Source organism: Colius striatus, chromosome 3 (genome assembly GCF_028858725.1).
Source record: "Colius striatus isolate bColStr4 chromosome 3, bColStr4.1.hap1, whole genome shotgun sequence".
NCBI classification, from domain to species: Eukaryota; Metazoa; Chordata; class Aves; order Coliiformes; family Coliidae; genus Colius; species Colius striatus.
The window spans coordinates 87,258,916-87,281,274 of NC_084761.1; the positions used below are offsets into that span (position 1 = coordinate 87,258,916).

A 22,359-nucleotide genomic window follows, 5' to 3' on the forward strand; every position below is an offset into this window, starting at 1 on the left:
ACCCCAGGGGAAAAAGATGATGAGGAAGAGGGAGACAGGGCTGAAAATGCAGGAGACGTGCCGTGTTTGCACAGCAGGCAGCCGGTCCCTGAGCAGCCTGCAATCATTCCTGCCTGCCTCACAGAGCAGGTACATGATGTGTGCGTGGAGAATATGGCAGAGCAACACATCTGTGCTCCAGAGGATGCTTCAGCTTTACTGGCCCGTGAGCAGAAATCAAGGCATGTCTTACAAATAAATAACTTTTGAACGACAGAGCATGTGAAGGCTGATTTCAGAGAGCTTTGTGTACTGGAATAGATTATTATGTGTGTAATAAGGTGCAGGCAGTGACTGAAGCATTTCCTGCAGTTCTCTCCTCCTTCATGTGAGTCCCCTGGTACTCACTCACACATTTGCTTTCACAGTGTAATCTGGCTTTCTGCAAGGGGTAATCATCTTTGTCTGAACCTGTGCCCATGTTTTGAAAAGCTACTAAAGCAGACTATCTTTGAGACATCTAACAATCAATTTCTCTTAATTGAAAACGCTGAGTTTCAATTTTGGGAAAACATTTGTGGTGCAGTTCTAGTGCAAGAGGACTTTTTAAAAGCCCAATGTCTGATATCTCTGCAGTTAATCATACTTTCCAAAAAAAAGTGTATTTATGCCACAACTAAACAAAACTGTAAATAAGTTATGCATGTGCAACATACATTACTCATTCAATTCTAAAATCATTCAAGCCTCATTAAATTTGTGTGTTGGTACCAGCTTCTATTAGCTGAGAAAGTTAGTCTCTTCAAATCAGAACCAAACCCTTTTTTTTACATATCAGAGCAAGGAAAGGAACCAGTATTTTTGGCTTTTTTAAATAATAACAGAACAAGGAGTAAAAGAGTTTTCTTTTCCATGATTCTCCACTGAGCATTTTTCACAACCAATATCTTGTCTTCTTTCAAGGTCAATATCTTGCTCTCTTGTTGATGAAGCCAAGGAATATATATTACTCTCATAATCTTAAATTGAAAAAAATTACCTGTACTCTAAGAAGCTAACCAAGAAAAGACAGCTGACTGGCATCAAGATTTCCACTATGACTTGCCTCTTGCTGTGTGCCTGCTATCCAGACAATTCTTTGAATACAAACTCTGATTGGAAGTGTTGCCTTTATACTGTGCATGTGTATTTCAGCTTAAGCAAATTCATCAGTGGACACATACCAACTCCACCTCTTTTAAGAAATGTCTCCCTATTTTTCTCACCAAGTACCAGCATCTTCTCTGCAGAATAGTCACTCCCTTTTGTCCTTCTGCATGCAATGTGCACATGTATGCAACTGAAAAAAAGAAACACTCCAAAACAACAAACTGATGAAGTAATCAGCAAAATCAAATGGCATAAAAGCAGGTACTGTAGGAATATGAAGAGGTTGGAATAACCTAATTCACAGTTAACAATCCAGTTTTCCATAAGAGCAAGAGGCCATGCTGGAGCCACAGTAACAACTTTTATTCTTTATAACAAGTCTATTGTCACCTGAATTGTACATCAGAAGATCATCCTGTTCATTGATGCAACCCAGATTTAAAGGTCAGACTACAAGAGACCCAACAACCATCACGGTGAAATTCAAGTGAGATATGGATTTCAGAGGAGTGAAGACCTTAGTTAATATAAAAAAATAATGCAAATTCTATCCTGATACCATGAATAAAAGGACATTAAGAAGTTAAAAGGTGCTCTATTAAGAAGTACAATATTGCCTTAGTCTAAGGAATCCCTAACTAATATGTGTTAAAAGCAGTTGGATGGCTACTATGTGCTTCCACAACAGGATAAAATAATGTTGAAAAGTTTCCAACATTAGTTACTGATGTATTAGACTGTGGTTTAGAAGGAATAATTTATTTTTAGAAGTAAGCAATGGAGAAGTAGAGCTGCAAGGCCAAGTGACAATCAGTCCCCAACTCTGTGACACACTTGTTGGGTACCCTACTAGGAAAGACTTAAGATTACTGCTTCTCCTCCCATCTTAAAGATGGACTGATGGACTGTCAGATTACTCCTACCCTGAGCAGATTTGCCTTTTGCTTTTAGCTCCCAGCTTTCACTGCCTTCTGCCTTTCTCCATCTGATTAGACAAATTATCAAAGCATATTTTTGTGCTGAGCAGACCCATCCCAGTACAGCATGGATAGATTTTCAAAAGAACGTAATCTTGGTTTTGATTAGGCTTTTGATGAACAGAGCAGATGAAGCCTGCTAGTCCTTGTAATGAATCCAGGGTACTCATGGAAGTTAATTGACAGCTCTTTATGCTATGAAAGGCCTCCAAGACTTTGTTTTTTAAACCCAGGCTCTGTCGTTATCATCTCTCTCTCTTCAGTCCCTCCCCTGCCTGCACCCTCCTGCTGCCTCCCCACCTTGAGCTCTCCCTGACATCTGCCACCACTGCCTTGCCCCACATCTCTTCTGCTTCTGCCTGGATTTCCTGCAGACAGAGCTGGAGTCAGGCCAAGCAGACTTGGTGGAGTTTAGCAGCTCAGGATCTGCAGTAAAAAGTCTTGGCCCTCACAGAGGCCAGTGCACCTCGCCACCAAGGCACCTCTGCTGTTTGAGGCAACATGGGCACCGAGGAGCCTCAATGTCACTCAATGCCAGCAGGGACCTGCAGTGCCATTCCTTCCAGCCATGCCATGCTGCATCAGAAGCCTCTGTGCAAATTACTACGTCTACATATCACAGTGATCTGCCTGTCAAAAATAGTAGCTTCAGTCTTGAGGCCGGTATGAGGATGATGCTACACTCAGATTAATGAGCACGCTCACTCTCAGCGGGGCCAATTAGACAAGGTAGGCTGGTGGGTTCAGTTCCAGAGCTGGCTTATTTTCTAGTTGTGACCTTGTTTGCCTCTAATTTGGGTATCTTTTCATGCTGTCACACCACATCTTGAGACCTGGTAGCATCTACGCCACTTCTGAAACGCTGCTTAGTCATTTAGCTCATATAAGCCTTGTCACACTCAGCAGAGCGATACATAAATATGTTTTAATTATCTAGGCACCAGTACACTTCTCAGGTGGTTTTGGGAATCCAGCCCACAGATACGTTTTATGCCAACCTGAGAGTGGCTGATTGCTGGTTCATGCAAAACCTGGATTGACACATCGTTTGACAGACCTATGACAAAAGTAAATTGAAGCATATAATATAAGAATCAAGTTAAAATTCTAGTGATCACCATGCAACTAGTTCACATGAAGGGGGACAGCTAGAATGGGCACTGAGAATCCAGCAGTAAATCTAAATTCTGTGACAAGCCCAGAGAACTGCTTGCATTTGTTTGAAGAATAAAACCTGGTCTGCCTCCCTTGGTTTGCTAGGGGAAGAAAACTAACACTTAAAAGATCTACATAGAGTCTGCAAGAAAACAATTTAAATGAGGTGACTGTCTTCAGACGTACTTTCAAAAGAAAATCCTTACACTAGGATCACAGTCACAAGGCTGAAGTCAGTGGTAGCAAAAACTTTAGTAGGCCTTTACTGTAAAGATACAATTTTCACAGAACTATAGAATTACAGGACAACAGGGGTTGGAAGGGACCTCTGAAGATCACCTAGTCCAACCCCCCTGCTCAAGCAGGTCTGCCTGGATCAGTTCACTCAAGAACCTTAGCCAAAAGAAGACTTAAGATTTTAAGTAATCATGAGAAAATTGCTCATTATACCTGCAATCATATGAATTACTGTACTATATCTGTATTTTAGTAATACCTGGTCATCAAGACTGAAATATATTGTTAATTGCCATAATTGTCCAAGAAGCAATTGTATTACTAAAGACATTATTAAAAAAAAAGAAAAAAAAGGTATTTTCCTGATTAGTAGGAAAAACATAGCAGGACAAAAAGAATTAAAAAGTTTTATTCAGTATCTTTGAGGAAACAGACACCAGCACATTTCTGGAAAGTTCTCTCTTTCATCTCTCAGAAAACTGAGCCTGTAATTATATTCTTGATCTTGGTAGAGACTTAGTATATCATTGTTATGCACTCCTTTATATGTATTTCAATGTGCCATTTTAAAGGTTTTCGTATTTCTTATGTATAGATGATTCATTCTGAGCAGCAGCAAAGAAATCTTGAAAATTTTCATCTCCTTTTCCACACGTTTTTGCAAACCCGGTCACAGCTTTGCACAGACACGAGTTTGTAGCTGAGTATTTTCAGACCACATATTTACAGGAACAGTTCTAAGTTAATGCGAAGGAACCACGGAACGCTGCAACAACCTTCCGCGCTCGAGCAAAACTGTAAGGAGACGTTGAAAAGGAGCTGCTGTTCAGAATAAGTCCGTTAAATAGGAAATGCAGATGTCACGGTTGCGCAGGGCGGGTGTCCGAGGAGGCTGTTGGGAAGGCGGTGGGGGTGGGGGTGAGGCACGCAGGGTGGGGAGGTGCGATTAGCCGGGGCCCCCGCAGGGACCGCGTTATCGCCGGCGGGAACTCTTGCCAGGTCACGGGGCAATATTTCTCTGAAGCGGACAATCTGCAGGAGTTTAGTCATAATAAAACAGGATAAAATGTATTTTCATAAACAGGGGAAGGACGCAGGCTCACGCTGCGAAAACAGCTGTGAAAACTGCCCGTGTTTCGGGGTCTGACTTTCTCAGCTTCAACTTAATTCTCCGCGGAATATTTAAACAGGGAAACGTGACCGTGAGTGGAAATGTAAGGTCTGAATAGGGGGTTACAAAAAGTGTTTTCAAGGGAATATGGTGCTGGTATAAAGAGGGAAATCGGGGAGGGGAAGGAAGTAGACTTTTTTTATCGGATGTATTTTCCCACAGAATGATCAGTGAAGTGCTCGTTTCAATTTGTGCAAATCTCCAGTTTGGGGAAGTATGTGACTATCACGGGATAGAGTGGGGAGGGAGGCTGAATGAAATGTTCAGATCTCCCAGTCACGGGCTGCACAGAGAAACCAAAAGGAAAACCTTGGGCCCCGCTGACACTTCCAGGATTACATCAATAACTGTTGCTTCACTCACCTTGTACTCACTGTAGGGTGCCTATTTTTGTCTGCATTAATGCCTCATCGTAGGGATAACTCGCTATGAAAGTCCATGGAGCTTCACTGTGTAGTTTGGTCTGTGCTTGGGCTGATCATTGAGACTGAGCCCCATCAGCTGCCTTGGCAGGGCTCTGGCCAGCAATGTGCCACATTCACTTTCAAAGCTCTATTTCACATCATGTCGATGCCTTTTTTATTGCTTATAACAGTGTTTCCATTTTTAACATCTTAATTCCTGCTCAGATTTTAGAGATTTGTCAACAGATTAAAAAATTGCACCTAAATGTTTAATCCAGCTCCGTGTCTACTACTAGATGACTTAGACATTACTCATACACTCTTGTATAGATCAGAAAGCTTGTGCTTGCAGTTCCCTTGAAGGACTAGGACCATACTTCATCAGTTAAGAACAGCTCTCCATGCTCAGCCATGTTTGGCTTTGGCATGTTGCATATGACAAGGCCAGCTGTACTAGTAGAGGTCTGGACGTCTAATCAACCAGAAAGAGCAAGCAGCTATCTCTGGTGTCCTCCCCCGTCCCCCAGCAGAACACATTTTTCCAAAGCCACTGATATTCTTGTAGGACAGGGCTGATTTATGACTAGTGCCTTCAGGAGCTACTGCAATGCATATACTTCATTTGATAGTAATAGTTACAGGAGCACAAACTGATAACATTTACAGAGGATTTCTCTGTAAGTGACTTGTATTTACAGAAATAAATTCCATTAGCTTTTCCTATTTTCAGACATTCAAATCTGTGAATATGAATGTTCATGCATTTGTATAAAAATATCTTCAAGATGCTCATACTAAAACATTCTTGAAACATGAGCAAATATGTATAGATAGATGAGAGAAGACCAGTATGAGAATTAAAGAAAAATAATCCATCAGAGAAATACACAAAATAAATACCTGTTTCTAAACAGGTTATTCAGCCCATATAACAGTCCACAACTATGATGCTCAGGTGGACGGTCCCCTCAGCTACTTTCAGTTGAAGTACATGAAGCTGCACTTAACAACTAGATTTTAAAAGCTGAGCTACTTTCTAATTTCCACAAGTTCAAGTATATTAAGCAATTAGCAGGAACCCTCTGTGGATTAGCTTTGCAAGCCCTGTGAGAAAGGCCTAATGTCCCCAGCCTTGCTAGGACTGCGCGCTGATGAGCTAACACACAGGTTAAACCTCCACGTCCCCATGCCAGCTGCTGCAAAATGCTTGGCACATGGCAGTAGGGTCTCTTCTACTAACTCCAGATGTTTTTAACATCTATAAACTATTTGTTTGACAGAGAGCAATAAAGAAAGGTGAAAAGGGGGGTCCCTTTGCCCCCACTGCGTAGTGCTCTGCAGCAGCAGGCAGTAGCCTCGGGTGGTTTGTGTGCCCAGGATTAGCCAGGATTGGGAGCGATGCAGAAGCAGCATGCTGAATCCAGGACCAGAAATTGCTTTGCAGAGCAATTTATCTAGTAAGATAGAAACCCAATGATTGTTTTCAAGTACAAACAAGCACTCTAATGCCCTACATCCAGAATTTGTTTATTTAATCTCAATTTTTGTACAACAAATGGTGCTGCTGAGAGCTTGTTTGCACAAGCTGACAACGCCATGTTTCATGGCACAGAGGTCTGGCTGCCAAGTGACAAAACTATCAGAAAAATGGGAAGAAGTGTATGCAAATAAGTTTGTTAAACTTTGACAGCAAGCAAGAGAAAAAAAAAAGAGAACTTCTTTTTAATCAGAGACATTGCATCATGTCTTTTTTCCCTTATTAGGGAAGGCAATGAAGCATTTCTGCTTATGCTGAAATAACTCCTGGTAACTGTGGACATCATTAGTTTCAAACATATATTCTTTTAAAAATCTTTTTCTCCCAAACAGATATTGAAGTTTGATTAAGAAAAGATGCCCTTGGATCTATTCTCAGTCAGGTGGGTGCCTACTTCAGGGTTTACTTTTTTCCTCATGTTCATTTTGGCTTTATGGATTCAGCATTAAGGAAAGTGAAACATCTATTTTGCTGCAAAGTCCTCTTCTTGTAAAAGCAGCATGCCTCTTTTTCTTCCTCATCCTTGATTCTCTGCCACTTCAGTTCATTTCTTCTCCACAGTCTTCAGGCATCATAAAAGTTGCAATTCTCTTTTCCCTAGGTTTCTGATAATTATCTCTCACATGTCTCTACAGTCTCTCTCCTATTCCCTTTAAGAAAATTGCCAGCACTCTACAAACTGCATAATGAATAATAATGAAGGATTTTATTGCACACTTAGCTGTAAGCACTCTCATGAATTATCTGAATTTTATTGTGAATGAAGATTTGCGCTTAACCTTGCCTCAGATTACACATGCGTTAAGAATATCAGTAATATCTGTGACAGACAGAAATATCTCCAAGTTTGCTGGAACAAGGGAGAAAATCCTGTCTTGATTTACTCTTCAGTGGTCTCAAGAATATGTCTGTGGAATAAAAGCATTTTTCTTTCCTCTTAGCTGAAGGACAGAGCTGCATAGCTCATCATGCCAAGCTGATGTATTTATGGTCCAAAGAGCTCTCCTCACCCCCATACTTCAGGCTTACAGTGGAATCCAACGTATGTAATGATGATATGAACATGATATACTTCACTGTAACCTGTGCTTCAGGCAGCTGTTAATGCCAGTCTAGCTTTCTGTAGTCTGCAGCCAAAGGAAAGTTGTCTGCAGCATATGTATAGCTTTAGTCCACGGCATACTTACTGTGAAGCCAATGGTATGCTGAAGTAGATGCCACAGAACCAGAGACATTTGTTAAAATTTAAGTCTCAGATGTTAACAGACATTTGGGGTCATTTCTCTGCCTCAGAAATAACTTTATTTCCTTCCTTCTAAGTTACTATGGTTGGTAGCGCCTAAAGTGCTGCAGAAAGATCCAGAGACACAGTGTACTAAACTTTACAGAAACACTGGGCAATATGTTCCAGCTCCAAAGAGATAAAAGTCAAAGGTAGCAAAAAGGTCAAAAGAGATAAAGGAGAAACCAAGAACTACAGTGTGAAGAGATACACTGACCTACCTACAACTGCTGAGCAGATCAAGAACTGAAGGATTTAAACTGAGACTGTTGGTTCCAAGTCTAATCTTCTATTATATGCTGCTGCTTCTGACAGTTTTGGTCAGGAGAGAAATGCCTTACTATTTCAATACTTCCTCACAAGTTGCTCTTGTTATGCAGACCCTTAAAGTTTCAGCCTTAGTCTATGCAAGTCATATTTCACCAAGTGCAAACATTTTCAGTGGCATGCAGTTCAATAACATCCTACTCCCTGCTTAATGAACGTACAAAACTTACGCACATGGTATAGATCAAAAAATGTGCACACTGAGTTTCTCTGCAGCATCTCAGTGTTTCTGGTCTTGAACTATCAGGGAAGGGAATCAATCAATCAATCTTATTGGGTTTTTTTGTGCTCTCGTTCTCACTGATCTGCAAAAAAAGAACGTGGGTAATTTTTAAGTTCAGACCTTCAATAGTCTTGAAGGATTGCTTGATTTTGTTTACATGCAACATTCTTAAGACATCCTCACAGGATCTTTACTTTTGTGCAGTAGTATGACATTGTTGACTCATATGTGCTTTTTTTCCTTCTGTAATCTTCAAATATTTTTACACTGAACTACTGCAGGAGCAAGATCAAGTGGTCCTCCCATGCAAGAAGATGCTGGCAGGGCAGAAGACCATCCTGGCTGAACAGGGAGCTTCTACTGGAGCTCAGGAGGAAAAATACAATTTACAGTCTTTGGAAGAAAGGTCAGGCAGCCCAGGAGAACTACAGGAGTGTTGGGAGGTCACATAGGGAGTAAATTAGAAGAGCCAAGACTCAACTTGAACTTAAGTTCACTACTACTGTAAAAGACAAAAAGAAAAGCTTCTAAAAATAAATTAGCAACAAAAGGAGGGCTAAAGGGAATCTTCACCCTTTAATGGATGAAGAGGGAAACCTAGTGAGCAAGGGTGAGGTACTTAATGCCTTCTTGCCTCAGTTTTCAATAGTAAAAACAGCTCTCCTCTGGGCATCAGTCCACCTGAGTCAGAAGACATGGGAACAGAATGAAGCCCCCTTAGTACAAGGGAAAGTGATGTGCTACCTGCTGCTCCACCTCAACACACACAAGTTGTTGGGGCCGGATAGAATCCACTCAAGGGTGCTGAGGGAGCTGGTGGAAGTGCTCACCAAGCCACTCTCCATCACCTATCACCAACTCTGGCTCACTGGGGAGGTCCCAGTGGACTGGAGGATGGCAAATGTGACACCCATCTACAAGAAGAGTTACAAGGAAGATCCTGGGAGCTACAGGCTTGTCAACCTGACCTCAGTGCTAGGGAAGGTTATGGAACAGATTATCCTGAGCACCATCCTGAAGCACATACAGGATAACCAAGGGTTCAGGCCCAGACATCGAGCCTTTATGAAAGGCAGGTCCTGTTTGACCAAATGTGATCTCCTTCTATGACAAGATGATTTGCTTAGTGGATGAGGATGTGGCCTTCCTGGACTTCAGTAAGGCCTCTGACACAGTCTCCCACGGCATCCTCCTGGAGAAACTGCCCATGACTTGGATGGATCCACTCTGAGATGGGTAGAAAACTGGCTGGATGGCTGGGCCCAGAGAGTGGTGGCCAGTCACCAGTGGTGTTCCCGAGGGCTCAGTGCTGGGGCCTGTTCTGTTTAACATTTTTATCAATCATCTGGATGAGGGGATTGAGTGCACCCTCAATAAGTTTGCTGATGACACCAAGCTAGGTGGGAGCATAGATCTGCTTGAGGCCAGGAAGGCTCTTCATAGGGACCTGGCCAGGCTGGATCAATAAGCTGAGGCCAATTGCATGAGGTTCAACAAGGCCAAGTGCTGGGTCCTGCACTTGGGCCACAACAATCTCAGTCAGTGCTAAAGTCTTGGGGCAGAGTGGCTGGAAAGCAGTCCAGTATAAAAGGAGCTGGGGGTGTTAATTGACAGCCAGCCGAACATGAGCCAGCAGTGTGCCCAGGTGGCCAAGAGGGAGGCTGAGAGGAAATATGATCACTCTCTATAACTACCTGAAAAGGAGTTGTAGTGAGGTGGGCGCCAATCTCTTCTCTCCTGTAAGGAATGATAGGACATGAGGAAGTGGGTTCAAGTTGTGCCAGGGAGGTTTAGATTGGACATTAGGAAGAACTTTTTTCACCAAGAGGGTTGTTAAGCATTAGAATGAACTGCCCAGGGAGGTGGTGGAATCACCATCATCACTATCTCAAGAGACACTCAAAAGACAGACACATAGATGAGGTGTTGAGGGATGTGGTTTAGTTTAGTGATGGGCCTGGCAGTGAGGTTAGTGGTTGGACTTGATCTTAAAGGTCTTTTCCAACTGAAATGATTCTATGACTTCATATTATGCAGGAGAATTTCCATGTAGATTTCCTACTCATTATGCGAAGCAATAAAATATTAATTCTTATTCTTATTATTTTTAATTTAGTAATATTAAATGATGTTTATCAGTACCTAAATGTACCTCAGCTCAAAGTGTTATCAAAGGCCTCATTAACCTCATCACATACACTTACAGCTTCTCCCTCTACTTTTATTTATGTGCATACACTAGTATGCAATGGCAACTTATATTGATTTTCCTGTGCACTAGATTTTAATGACTACAGTTGACAGAATGAAGATATAATTTAGTCCATGTGATATACAACTGTTGGAGGATAACTTTAACTTCTTTGCAACATTTTCTAGAATAGTTCTCTATGAAGTGACTCTGTTTTGAATCACATTGCCAAAATATAAAACTGCGTTCATATTTCAGGTGCTGTACACCGAGAACACTTCAGTGTTGGGGTCTCAAGACCATTTTGGACTGTAGGGTCATCACTCATATTTGCAAAGAGGTGGAGTTCAGGTATGGACACTGATATCACCTATACCCAAATTTTGCATCTACAGAGCCAGCTACCAGGTGCCAGATTAAATTTGCAAGTACACAGTGACAGGCAGGCTTTGGTGATGAGCAAAGATAAGAAGTAGGTGCAAAATTTGCAGCAGATGAACGTGGTCAGCACAGACTTGCTATGTAGGCAATTTACTGTCACAGAGCAATTTGGAAAGAGCTCAAGACACTTTCAAGGGTATTTCCTATTACAAGAGAGAAACTGAACAACTCCACAGCTAAACTCTCCAGTGATCTATAAAGAATTAGGTGTTAAGGGGAAATGAGAAGAGTTCTGTAACTGATTTTCGGCAGAGAGGAGCCCACAGATTTGGTAATAGCAGGCAAAACTGATTCCTTGGATCTAGTGCTGCACAGCAATATGAAAAGGGTGTAGACAGGAAAAGATGACAGCAAGACCAAAAGGCAAAACCAGAAAGCAGGAGCTGGCTGCATGTTTCAGAGAGGGAAAGGAAGGAAAAAAAAAGTAATGTAAATTTTCTTTCCATAGAAGCCCTATTTTCTACTTGATTTTTACCCTTTTACCATAGCCTTTGACATCAGTGAACTGGGTCTGTTCATCCCAGCAATAATTCTAACCCACACTTTCTAGATGCCACTATTTAAAGAGACTTTGGAACTTTGTTATATGATTATTTGCACATTTCTATCTGTTCATTTGTACATTCCTACTGAAGTATTGTGTGACATTCTGACCGCTACATCCATGATAAAACACCCCTCTGAGCAAGTGTAACAGTCAGCTTTGCTTGCCTGGGCTTTTTGAAAATTGAAATGCAGTTCCAAAAGGGGAGCTAACCTGCATCTGTATAAATCATGAGACTGTTTTAGCATCCTGCAAACATGTTTGGAGAGAGCAAAATTAAACATTTAAGCATGCCGATTAAGGCATAGGTTCTGCAAATACTTACTACCAGGCTTAATCCCTTTGAAATCACAGGAGGACTACTCACAGTCAGAAAAGCTGTGCCTATGACTAAACATTTGCCTCTCGCAGCTCTTGAAAGTGATTGCAGGCAATATTTTCCTTCTAGATGGACAGTGCTCACTCATCAGCCATCCACAACTATGAAATGACATATATTATAATTGTGAAAATTATATAGCACTGCCCCTAATAACAGCCTGTAGTTGGTAATTGGCTCTGTGGTGAGACAAGAAGCGCTTAGTCATTCCGTGAGAGGTACACAGGAAATGCCGAGATGAACTGTCAGACACATATTATTAGTATTTATTAAAACACAACTAGTTACACTGGTTGTGCATATTCTATAGGCAGACCCTTTAAAAAAAACGAGTGACATAATCTTAGCTGTGCAATATAGGCCTTGTTTACAATAGAAAGTTGTGCTGACCTACCTGTATTACTACATTTAAAGCCATACATCTCCAGCTTAGGAGGAATTGTAAAACCAGCTTATTTTTCCTTTGCAGAAGGAAAATCAGCATCAGTGCAAAATGTTTTTGTACCAGTATAAGCATGTGTCATTTCAAATAGTGCAATTAAATGGGATATAAAAATTCACACAGTTCAGGTAACATAGTTAAATAGGTACATGATGTATGAAGAGATCAGACTCTTTATTTCACAAATAAATGACTCAATCTCACCCTCTTGCATGTAAGAAGGAAGAGAGGAGTGAAAATGCCCAGTGTTTAGGACAGAGCCTTTTACACTTGCTGGTTGTGACCTAACCAGCATTTGCAACTCAGTGAAATGCAATATGTTCATTTGGCGGCTGCATGTAAAAGCATTTGAATCAGTCTGAACTGATTCTTGGAATAGGAAAGAGAGAGAATCACTACGGCTGGAGGGAAAAGAGCTGCTCGTACAAGAAAACAGTAAAAAGTCACAGAGGGTTAAATGTTTCTGCCAGCATTAATTTTACTGTCATCTTCTAGCTTCTCATCATGAAAATTGAAGGATTTTTCCTTGTTCTTCCAGTCAGAGAGAGTAATGCATATCTGTGAATAAGAAATGCACTGTGTTATGGAGGAAGCTGGTTAATACTCTCTGGAGAACATTTTTGTTTTCCAGTGATCACTGATGAGTACCATAGCACTGATGGACAGACAGCAGGACCAGGCAGTAGAGCTGGCCTTCTGCTTGGGACCCTGCTGTAAACCCTTTGGTAAATCACCTTCTCTCTCTGCATCTCACTTTCTTCTTTTACAAAATGAGAGAAGGTCAATTTGCAAAGCACTTTGAGATGCAACAATGACAAACAAGTGTTGTATATTACTTGGGTGGAATTGTCATTTGCTATAACTTCTTTTCTTGTGCAATAGCCACCACTAAAGACAGAAATTTCAGCTTTGATTGCCTGATAAAAAATTTACTAATTTGGGATCTAAATCTGAATTCAGATTTCAAATGAATTTCAAAGCTTCAAATTATTGAATGGGATTTTTTCAGTTTCATATTACAGAAGATGCACATTTTCATACAGAATACTTCAATAAAATACATTTTGTTCCTAGCTATTATCTCAAGTATCCAAATGGACACAGTTGATAAAGGTTCCCTTCATTATGTATTTGTAGTGCAATTGCTACAAGTAATTCCATTAGCTACCAGTAATTGCATTAGGCTGAATCACTGAGTAACCTTGTTTCTGACACCATAACTAAATACATCATGTGAAGTAGTGGATGGAATGCATCACACACTGCGTGGCTGCTGAGAAAGATATAATGAAAGTTAGGAAAAGAGAAAATAGGAGAGACAGATTTGGAGGCCATCGTTCCTTGCTGTGTCTTACTAGGAAACTTGCTACAATTAAACTGAAAAAAAGAAGAAAGAAAAAAAGTTTTCATTTGCATAATGACTTGGCATGTGGCACATCTTTATGTAAAGTCTCAAATCTGGAAAGAAAACTATTCACATGTCAAAACATTTTCAGGATCAGAATTGACATTATAGAATAGTTTGGGTTCGAAGGGACCTTTAAAGATCATAGAGTCCAGCCTTGCTGCCACTGGCAGGGATATCTTCAGCTAGATCAGATTGCTCAGAGCCTGACCCTGAGTTTGTCCAGGAATGGGGCATCTACCATCTCTCTGGGTAACTTGTTTCAGTGTTTCACCACCCTCATCATAAAGAATTTCTTCCTTTATACCTAGCCTGAGTCCACCTTCCTTTAGTTTAAAGCCAACGGGTCCATATATTTCTTCTTCTGAAGACTCCAGAGCTGGATGTAATATTCTAGGTCGGGGCCTCACAAGAGCAGAGGGGCAAAATCCCTTCCCTTGACCTGCTGGCCACACTTCCTGTGATGCACCCCAGGATATAGTTGGCTTTCTGGGCAATGTGAGAGCACATTTCATCCACCAGTACCCTCAGATCCTCCCCAGGGTTGCTCTCAATCCCTTCATTCCACAGACTGTAATGATAGTGGGGGTTGCCCTGATGCAGGTGCAGGGCATTGCACTTGGCCTTCTTGAACCTCATGAGGTGTCTAGGTGTCTCTGGGTGGCATCTAATCCTTCAAGCATGTCAACCATACCACTCAGCTTGGTGTCATCTGCAAATTTGCTAAGGGTGCATTTGATCTCACCATCTATGTTGCTAATGAAGATATGAAAGAATACTGGCCACAATATGGACTCCTGAGAGACACCGCTCATCACTGAGCTCCATCTAGACATTGGGATATTGACCACTAGTCTCTGGATGCAACCATCCAGCCAGTTTCTCACCCAGTGAACCATTTATCCATCAAATCTATATCTCTCCAATTTAGAGAGACGGATGTTGTGTGAGACTGTGTGAAGGGTCTCACGGAAATTGAGATAGATTACATCCATAGCTCTTTCCTTGTCAACTGATGTAGTCATTCCATTCATAGAAGGTCACTGGGTTAGTCAGGTAGGACTTGCCTTTGGAGGTTGTCAGATGTTCCTATATATAAGTTCAATGTAGTGTGTTCTGTCACTGTAAGATCATATTTAGTGTTAGTTTTACTGCCTTAGTTTTGTGAAGGATCAAATACAAATAAACTGGAAGAAAGGAAGCAGAAGATACATTTCTAAAGCATATGTTTCAAAAATATTGTCAAATTAATCTGTTTCACAGATAACAGAAGCATTCATAATGGATTCACAGAATCACAGAATGGTAGGGGTTGGAAGGGACCTTTAGAGATCGTCTAGTCCAACCCCCCTGCAGAAGCAGGTTCACCTAGATCAGGTCACATAGGAATATGTCCAAGTGGGTCTTGAAGACCTCCAAGGAAGGAGCCTCCACAACCCCTCTGGGCAGCTTGTTCCACTGCTCCCCTACCTGAACAGTGAAATAGTTTTGTCTTGTGTTTAAGTGGAACTTTTTGTGTTCCACCTTCATCCCATTAGCCCTTGTCCTGTTGCTAGCTACTATAGAAAAAAGGGATGTCCCAACCTACTGACACCTACCATTTAGATATTTGTAAATGTTAATAAGATCCCCACTCAGTTTCCTCTTCTCCAGACTAAACAGCCCCAGTTCCCGCAGCCTTTCCTCACATGAAAGATGTTCTAGTCCTCTGATCATCTTGGTGGCCTATTTAAAGACACAGTCTTGAACACCAGTGACTCGGGCCCCACTGCTTTTATCAATATCAGTTTTACTGAGCTGTTTGCCAGGATGTATGGCATGAAATATATTAATAACCTTTGGGATTTTAATTTTCTTTTGGACATCATTGCAGCATCTTCTGGTCACTGAAAATCATATTTCCTAGAGATGGGTTTGAATCATAGAATCATAGACTCATAGAATGGTAAGGGTTGGAAGGGACCTTTAGAGATCATCTAGTCCACCGCCCCTTGCAGAAGCAGATTCACCTAGATCAGGTCGCATAGGAACATGTCCAGGTGGGTCTTGAAGACCTCCAAGGAAGGAGACTCCACAAAATGAATGAATTCTCCAATTCAATGACTTCTCAGATTAAAGAAGTTTAGAGGCAGGCTCTGATGTACTTCCATCTCTTAAAAATTTCCAGTCTGTGTCACTTTGTCTTGTCCCATGCAGTTATCCAAAACTCTCGTGCAAATTCTGAACATTTTTTATAAAGCTTTCATTTTGCCCAGCTTTGTATGAAAATATCCACAACATGCATATATGGATGGTAAGAGCAGCTGAGGGTCTTAACAGGTTGTGTTCTTTCTGTTCAACTAGTTGCAAATTGTATATCTTTATGGCCTTGACTTAGGAAATCACTTTAACCTGTGATTAAATCAAGATCTGAGCATACATTTAAGGCTTAGTCTACACCACAGTGTATTAAAGAGCAGCTTAACAATATGCATTCCTGAAGGAATATTTATCATGGTAAACCAGTATTTCCCTGCTGTCAGGACATAGTCTGCAGGCAATCTGCCAAAAGAGATCTAACAGATCATCAGACACTGAAAAATATGTTACAACTTAAGTATTCAACTTTTGTGAGGTCTGAGGTAGTATGTTTTGTAGCTCCACCCTTTCTGTGCCCTGCAGGTGACTCTTGGCATTATCTCCCTGCTCCACAACCCACACTCCCTTATCATTCACCTTCAAGAATTTGGTCACTCTCTTGGAACATGGAAATGATGTTCACTTATACTGAGAAATGCAGAGATACTCCATTCAGCACTCCTACCTGAAAAAAACCCACTATCATTTATTAGCATATACATGTACATTTGTGGATTTCTGCTTTTATGAACCTGTGCAACAAACTTCGCAATATCAGTATCTTCTTCCCTGGGGGAGCAAATGATTTGTGTATTTTAACCAGGCATAGATTCATCTTCTCTGACATTTTGCTAAGCTAAAAAGTCAGCTGCATCATTGTTATTCTGTGCTTTCTTTACAAGTCCACAACTGAACTGTCAGCGTGCTGGAGGTGAGAAACTATTAGAACCTTACATATATGTATAACTTGTCAAAGTGTGGCAGAGCTTGTATGGACCCTTCCAGGCATCGGGGCTTCCAAGGTATATTTCCTTCTGGAAAACTAAATGTACCGCACATTGTTTAACTAATGCTTTGTCTTCAGAAGCAGGTTTTCCAATACAATACAATACAATACAAATAATCTCTGTGACTTCAGTGGGCTGACTCCTTTACATTGTAGTGTACAAATGGCTTTTTTGATTGCCTCATCTCACATGGAAAAGAGACCAAAAGTGAAAGGAATGACCCTTATGCAAGATGAAAGAAGTATTCATAGTTTGATATGGTAAAGCTTTCCCAAAGAGATAACAAATTATGAAGATTTTGTGGTTGTTGTTGGCATTATGCTAATCTCTTACCAAGACATTTAGCCACTGCAAATAGTAACTGATACTGTCTGAAAATATGATACACTACTGGGGGTGTTGTGCAAGCCAAATACAGCCCACAAAACAATTCCTTTCATACCATCCTTGCCATCTTGTACAATCCTGGGGTGAAGATGAAGGGAAAAGACTAAATCAGGAGACACACAAATCTCATCAGAAGTTACTGCATTCACATGAGGGAGTGATTTGCCATCGCTTGGCAAGCACAGACTGGCATATTTGTCCAATTGCATCTCCAGGGTTAAAAAAATGGAGACTGCAGGTGCATAAACTTCTGATAAACCTTCTCAGTGCCTTCCGGGAATGTGCTGCTGCTGCAATAGTGTTACCACAAAAGCCCGTTTGTAGAGTTCTGCTGCTGTTGTGTATTAGTGAGGAAATGTCCTGGTACAACCTTTCCATTCAACCTTGGGAGGCCTGAGAGCCTGGTGAGACCAGTGGAAAGACCAAGTTTCTATTCAATGGAGCAGCACCATGCTGTCCACTCTGGCTATAACGGTGTACTCTTGAGATGCGATAGGTCAACTTCCTTAGCTGCCATAATGTTTCCATTGCAATTATATCTATGTATCTATTTATTGTGATGTTTTATCTTGTGGGTTTTAAATATGATGTATTAAAACACAGTGCAGTGTAATCCAAATGCAATGAGGCAAGTAACTGTAAAAGCCAAAATCAGGATAGAGAGAACAATGTATTTCAAATTAAGTGGTAACAAGATTACTTATTAGCTGAAAATAATGAGCACCTTCAGTGCCTTATGTGCATGCAAATGATAGGTATTCCAAAGGAATATAATATTAGTTGACATTAAAAAACCTGCCACCATGAAAAATAAGAGAAGTTCACTGGAGAACCTAATCATTACAGAATTAAAGGAAAAATCCCCCAAAATCAACATCACAAGCAAAGTAGTAAGCTGGTTTAATGTGCCACTACATAAACTCAAAACCTGACTACCCCTGATGAGATGTGCCTCAGGTGAACCCCTGGAATGGGATGTTGAGCCAGAAAGAGGTGTGCAGTTAAAACATTCTCTGAAAAAAAAAATTAACAAATTGTGGAAGCTTGTTACCAACTCATGTAACTATAGAAAGCAGAATAGCTGATGCAAATCATTACATGGTCTAAATTTGAGACCAGTCACAGAAAAATGTAGGCTTTGGATGAGACCACAAGGCGCAGTGAGAGCAGGTAGTTGTTAAATTTCAGTTAAGCTATTGCTAAGGTTCTATTTGTAAAAAAAATAATAATAAATGAGGCAGTACTTCTAACATACATTGGAAGCACTTCTTTCTACCACTAGCTCATGTAACAGTTTTCAAAACTACCTTGTAATAAATAATGACAAGCAGTGACTGTCTAGAAAAGTCAGTTAATCAGCTTGCTGAAAAGAAGCTGCAGCTGAATACTTCACCTGCACTGCCCGATACATTACCAAGCATTGGTGGTAAATCTAGGAAAAAACCATGTAGCCTAGTATTGTATATATGGTTAACCTCATTCACAGAAGAAATATTGCACTGACACACAGAAAATGTATCAAATATCTTAAGAAGCTGAATCCAAATGATAGGAGTTTACCCTCTTGTTCAGATGTTAGGTGACTGTAAGCATGGAAGCTGCCTTCTTTACTTTTCCAACTGAGCGTGTCTCAAACATGAGAGAGCAAATAACACATTTCAGTTATGAGAGCCTATCTCTGCTCATTGGTCTTCCTACCAGCTTTATAATAGCTCCAGTCTGCATGGTGCCTAAAATACGAGAGTTATTTAGGTCACCTATTATCCATGAAAGAGTTTAAAATTTAGTAGAGTTTCCATGTCTGACTGCAAAGTTTTCTGCAAAGACCCCTACACATACTTAAAAGTATACCAAACTGAACTCTTAAAGCTGTAACCGAGAATGAAGTGCCTAAACTCATCCCCAGAGAACCCATTTCCACACCTGGTATCCATGAATAGCACTGAATTTAGCTCAAAATCCATTTAGTACTCCCAGCTGACATTAGCACACTTATCCTGCCTGTGGAGCATGCTCTTCCAGAAGACTGCTCTAACCAGCAGAGTGGAGAACAGCTTAGGATGAGTTCTGTATCCACCCCCCCCTCCCGCCCTCAATTCTCAGTAATACACTCATGAGGTAGAGGTAGTATTTACATTTTGTATTACAGAGTTGAGTAAGCTGTATACATATAAATGGAAATACAGTTTGAATTCCAAGACTTTTAGACTTTTCTTCTCAAAGCAGTATCTTCAGCAACAAGATAAAGGGAGTTTGGGCCTGGCTTTATATTCTTCTTGGTTCTCCCTTTCCTTATTAACAATAACCTAGTTGCAACAAGAGGACCAGAGTATGGCCTGTATCACAGGGCATTCTAGCATTTGCTCATTCCTTTGGAAAAACAGAATCAGTGCATTCAGCTTAGTCAAGGCTGAAAAGGTCCCAGAAGAAATGTTTCTGTCTTCCAAGACAAATGCACAAATCAACAGATAACTATGCCCAGGGCTATCACAGCTACATCCTCCACTGGTACCTGTGTGCTCTGAAGAGTATTTTGAGCTCTGAAGTTATGTTTACAATGGCATATAAACCAAGACTGGGTATGGACTTGAACACAAGACTACATGATACTGTTAGCACAGTTGGCCAACAGTAACTTGTGCTGGTTTTAGCCCTGTCTGGGTGTCAGATGCCCACCAAGTCATTCTATCACTTCCCCTCCTAAACTGGACAGGGAAGAAAGAAATATAACGAGAGGTTCATGAGTCAAGATAAGGACAGAGAGATTACTCAGTAATCTCCTCACTTCCTTCCTTCCCCCCCAATGGCACAGGGGATGGGGGTGGGGGTTATGGTCAGTTCATTACAGATGGACTTTGTCACTGCTTCTTCTCAGGGGGAGGCCTCCTCACACTTCTCACTGCTACACTGTGGGGTCCTTCCCACAGGAGACAGTCCCTCATGAACTTCTCGAGTGTGAGTCCTTCCCATGGGATACAGTTCCTCACAAACTGCTCCAGCATGAGGCCTCCCATGGGGGCAGCTCCTCACACCCTACCCCAACGTGGGTCACTCACTGGGAGAACAGTCCTTTAGGTACCAACTGCTCCAGCCTGAGTCCCTTACAGGATCACAAGTCCTGACAGCAAACCTGCTCTGGTGTGGGCTCCTCCCTTCACAGGCTCCCAGATCCTGCCAGGAACCTGCTCCAATGCAGGCTTCCCACAGAATTACAGCCTCCTTCAGGCATTCACCCACTCTGGTGTGGGGTCCTCCGTGGGCTGCAGAGGCACAGTTGCCTCAACATGATCTTCACCACAGGTGACAGGGGAATCTTTCTTTCAGGGCCTAAGCACCTCCTGCCTCTCCTTCTCCTCTGACCTTGGTGTCTGTAGAGATGTTTTCACATTCCCACTCCCTGTTGCTGCTGAAGTTTAGCACCTGCGCAGTAACTTCTTCCCCTTCTCAAATACGTTATTCATAGAGGCGTTATCTCAGAAACTAATGGCCAGGCCTTGGTCACCTGCGGGTCCATCTTAGAACTGACTGGTCTTAGCCCTGTCAGCTACAAGGGAAGCTTCTGGCAGCTCTTTGTTTAAAGAAGCCACCCCTGTAGCCCTCTCTGCTACCAAAACCTGGCCCAGGCAAAACTACTACACAACTACCTAACATCATCAGGCGACAGCATATGCCAAGAACCATTCCCCAACAGGAAACGTGAATGCAGCCACAATGGTTTTGGGGAGTGAGGAGAGAGGGCCACTACTTACTTATTAAAATGTCTTGGTGTCCAGAGTTATTTCTGGCAAAGCCAAACCTGATGACTCCTCAGTTGATTTTCAATAGTGTTTTCCACTGATTAGCTCTGTGCAGTTCTCCATTTCAGAATACAGGAGTCCTGGATCAGCGGGCAGCCCTAGGCAGAGGGGACAGAGAAGCCACTGCCTCATACAGGTGCCCTGAATCTCTTTTTTTACAGGGGCTTACAGTTTTTCACCAACTGTGAAAGAACTGTTGCCATAATATTTTTTGATACTGCACTACTTCAATTCCAGATCTAGAAATCAGTTTTATGTACAACAGTGAATAATGGAATTTTCAACTTGTTTCTTAAGGATATAAATTCCTACCTGAAAAACTTTGCAATAAAGTACTGTTTGATGTATGAAAGTGTTCTTTGTGAAACATATGTGAAAGTATGCTCCCAGCAATAAAAATCTGTAAAATCAAACCATTGCAACAAGTCATAAAGCAATACTCTTGGCTATCAATTCTTACTCACTGCTGTGAATACTGACATTGACATTTAGGAAGAGAGTATTTGTTCTGAGAAATAAACTATTATGTAATTTAATAATACTGCATTCACTTTCCTCCTTTAAAAAAATAAAGTCCAAGCAACCTGATTAGTAGGATTATACTCCCATTTGTGATGTGTAGTTGTGGCCCAAACTATCTAATATTCTCCTCTGATACATCACCCCAGGTTAGCCTGGTCTTTAGTGCCTCCGCTTTGTGTTACCTCAGCACAGTAAGTTCACAATTGAGCTCTGGAACTACATCAACCTAAGAGAGGGGGGAAAAAAAAAGCTACTTTCCTAGGAGAAATGGCCTCTGTTTTCCCTACACCTGGAAGCGCTGGTTGAGACATGACATTTAACTATTCCTTTATTTCATGACCTCTTCAACTGTCAAAATGTGTGGGTTCTTTTAACATCACGGCAACAATTTTCATTTAGCCAGTGAAAGCTCTACCTTCTCTTTTGTTTCTTGGCAGCTGATAACGAAATAGTATCAAACTCAAAAGAGACACCTATTTCAACACAAATTCCTAATGAAGCCAGAAAACAAGCAGTTTTCATCTCAACAGATACAACTTTTTTAAGAGAAAAAACACCTTTATAATATAAATACAAAAATTGCCTTGGAAAGGGAGATAGGTATTTTTCCCACTAATAAATTCCAGTGAGAATCTCTTCAAATGAAATTCTAAGTATCATCCAGTTAGAATTACAAGCCAAAACA

General features: G+C 41.2%; 1 long non-coding RNA gene across 3 annotated transcripts; it reads left to right on the forward strand.

Moving 5' to 3' along the window:
* Window positions 1–4,560: 4,560 nt before the first annotated feature.
* Window positions 4,561–21,565, forward strand: LOC133625135 (uncharacterized). 3 transcript variants are annotated; one of them, XR_009818449.1, is made up of 4 exons: window positions 4,561–4,711; window positions 6,942–6,991; window positions 7,551–7,651; window positions 8,723–21,565. It is a non-coding gene; the product is annotated as an uncharacterized LOC133625135 (long non-coding RNA). The 3 variants fall into 3 exon arrangements; XR_009818450.1 differs by lacking the exon at window positions 7,551–7,651 and having other exon boundaries at window positions 8,723–8,847; window positions 10,891–21,565; XR_009818448.1 differs by lacking the exon at window positions 7,551–7,651.
* Window positions 21,566–22,359: the final 794 nt, after the last annotated feature.